We start from the raw sequence: 3,401 nt of genomic DNA, 5'->3' as shown, positions 1-3,401 counted from the left end.
TGAAGTTGTTTGCATCATCGAGGTCAGACTGAGAGAAAGCCTTGACTTTCTTGTAAGAGCCAGTGTGGGCCATGGCATACAGGTCGTACACCTCTGGCACCTTATCCGCCTTATTGTGGCGTGCCTGAAAGAGAGAAACAATGAAAATTAGTAATTAAAGGGCTCAAGCTAGCATGATGAATGAATTGCATGAATCATGAAGCAAACCACATACCCAGTTGCGCCCGAACTGATATAAGTTGGAGCTGCCTTGATGGTGTGGCACACCTTCCATTTGGGCACGTTTGTCCTTGGCCTGGTTGTGGAGGGCTAGCCATTCTTGTGAGCACCACTCATCGACCAACACCTCCCAACAATCCATCCGATCCGCACACCATCTCGGAGGCGCCTAAGTTAGCAAATAGAAACTTGAGCGCTACGGCTAAGAATTACTAAATGAAGGAACTTAAGTAGAAGGCCTTAAGAATTACCTTCATGTACTGCTCCTTACTCAGGAACTTATCGCGACCCGCCGGCTTGGTCTTCTTGATACCACGCAAGGCGTAGTAGTCTCGAACAGCCTGCACCCGAGCCTCGTGCCGTAAGTTCTGGAGTAGGCGCTTGCAGACGTTCTGGATAACATTTGCGCAGTCCTCCTCGTATCCCTCCTCACACCTGTAGAATGTCTGCAATCAAATGAGACAATATTGATTAGTACAATTAATAACTAGCTAGTTGAAGATTTTGAAATGTGTAAAGGAGAAATTACCCAGAACGTCCTGATCACCATGTCTGCCCTCGTGTCGCACACGACACCGTCGATAATGACATCCGGCGGGGCCGGGGCAGCCACGTAGTGCTCCCAGCTCAACCCAAGCTCTGGAAGCCGACCCTCACCAGGCAACGTGACAAACCCCGAGAAGTTTTGCCGGCAAAGAACTCCAAGGACGGAGTTGGGCCGGCGGACACTATGATGGTGGTCCCAACCCCTGCAGCATGACAAGGCCAACGCATTAGTTATTTGAAGAAACGTGAATGCAGAAGGTACAAAAATATTAAATGCACTTACGTACCTCTCCCCATCAGGGAAGATCAACCACCTCTGCTCGCGGGTCGCCGGCACGGACGGGAGCCGTGTAGCACCATGCTGGTAGACGGTGCCACCCTCCTCCTCAAGATCAGTCGGCTCCCCGCCATCATCAGCATGGCCACTCGGCTCCTCGGGCTGATCCGGCCAGGTACCCCATCCGGACGTGTGCTCCTCCGGGGTCTCGTGGGCCGAAGGCCAGTCGACCGGAGGCTCGTGGGCCCAAGACCCGTGGACCGGAGGCTCGTGGACCGGAGTCCGTGTAGCCTCCTCCTCGGACGAGTCCACCCTAGCAGTCACGTGCTCGGGTGAAACAGCTGGGGGTGGCGGCGAGGAAGGCGCCCTAGCAGTCACCCTACCTCCTCTCCCGCGACCACGTGCCCCACCTCCTCTCTTCCTACCTCGTCCCCTGCTGGGCACCGCGGTGGACGAAGAAGGGCCCGGCGGTGTGGACATACTGTCCAGCAACGCTCGGCGAAGAGGTACGTCTGGAATCGAAGACCTCAGACCACGCGCCGAGGAAGAAGGGGCCTTGGCGCGCTCCCGACCAGCGCCCACCATCTTTCAACACCTGCCATGACAAACAGTAAACGAAATTAGTACAACATAAAAAAAAGACCGACATGAATAATAATATGTGTATCACTTAAGTGTATCATCATCAAGTACAACATTAAAAAAATTAATACCTGACACTACTAATAATCTCGATCAGTATCATCAATAAATGCATAATCATCATCATCACTATAATCAATGACGGGCTCATAGGGTTCAGTGGCATCAACATGTGCAAGGCCACCTTGACGTAATCGGTCAAGCAATGACAGGTCATCCGCAGCAGTAACCTCTTCTTGTTCCGGCTCTTCTTGTTCCTCCTCTGGGGTGATGTCGGATTCACTGTCACTGTCTACTTCAATGTTTTGGGGTGAAGTATAGCGGTTCTTGAAACGCTTTTTGGAAAGACGTGTCTCTTGGAAGAATTCTCCTTCATATGTGTCTGGGTTAATGTGAGGTTCATAATCCTCTTCCTTTGGGGGAGATAGTCTAGCACGTGGCGGCACTTCATAAATGACATCCCAACCTTTCAGATTTGGATTAGTTTGGCAGGCCCACGGTAGATAGAATACTTGGGTTGCCTGTTGAGCCGTAATATAGACATCAGGAACATCTAAATGGGTGCTTTGGTTGATTTCAACTAGCCCTATATGTTCATGAGTTCTTCTAGTCTCCTTCGGCTGAAACCAATAACATTTGAAGACTACGACATTCGGTGGGTTTTCACCATAGAATAGAAGTTCATAAATTGCTTCAACTCTCCCATAATACTCGGTACCTCCTTCGCCGATAGCAGATACACAACAATTTGTAGACTTTCGGTCGGCCATAGATAGCTCTTTGCCATAGGTACGAAAGCGATACCCGTTGATGTCGTATTTGTCAAATGAACGGACCTTATAGTCAAAACCATTAGCGACTTGTCTCAATTCGGCGTCCATAGACTCTGAATTAGCCTACAAGTTTAATATGAAAGGATTGTTGCATTACGCACAAATTAGCGAATGAAACCGGGATAGCCGCCTACAAATTAGCCTACAAGTCTAATAGAATTTACCGTTTGTTTGAACCAAGAGATGAAACCGGGATAGCCGCCACCTTGCTTTGCGAGAAGCTCATACTCTTCAACAGAATCCTTTTGGATCACCGCTCCATACGAGAATAAGGCGACATATCGACTGTATGAAATATCCAGGAATAAGAGCAGTTCAAAGGAAATAGAAGTTGCGAAACTATGTACCGAGAACTTACTCGATGTACGGCCGCACTTCTATCAGGTTGTTGAAGATATACAACGAAATGGTCCGCCATTGTTCGTTATCCAAAGATACTGGATTTGAAACACTGGCTGGTGCGAGATTCCCTTTGAATAGGCTGAGGTTGGATCCACCCTTTTTAGGGTCGTCAGCATTGTACTGAGGCTTCGGATTATGCAAATGACGATTTTTGGCTTCGTAGTGTGCTGTCACGAAGTTTGCCGCCTCCTCAGTGATGAATGCCTCAGCCATCGATGCTTAAATTCTACGTTTATTTTTACATTTTTGTCGAAGCGTCTTCTGCATCCTCTCAGTTGGGTAGCACCAACGATTTTGCACGGGCCCCCCAATCTTGCCTCGGTCGGGAGATGCAAAATCAAATGTTGCATTGGATTAAAGAAGCCCGGTGGAAAGATCTTCTCTAACTTGCAGATCAACTCCGGCGCCAACTCTTCCATTTCTTCTAGCACGCTAGGCGATAGTTCTTTCGCACAAAGAACACGGAAGAAATAGCTGAGTTC

This window comes from Triticum aestivum, chromosome 5D (genome assembly GCF_018294505.1).
Source record: "Triticum aestivum cultivar Chinese Spring chromosome 5D, IWGSC CS RefSeq v2.1, whole genome shotgun sequence".
Classification (NCBI taxonomy): Eukaryota; Viridiplantae; Streptophyta; class Magnoliopsida; order Poales; family Poaceae; genus Triticum; species Triticum aestivum.
This window is presented reverse-complemented; position numbering follows the sequence as displayed.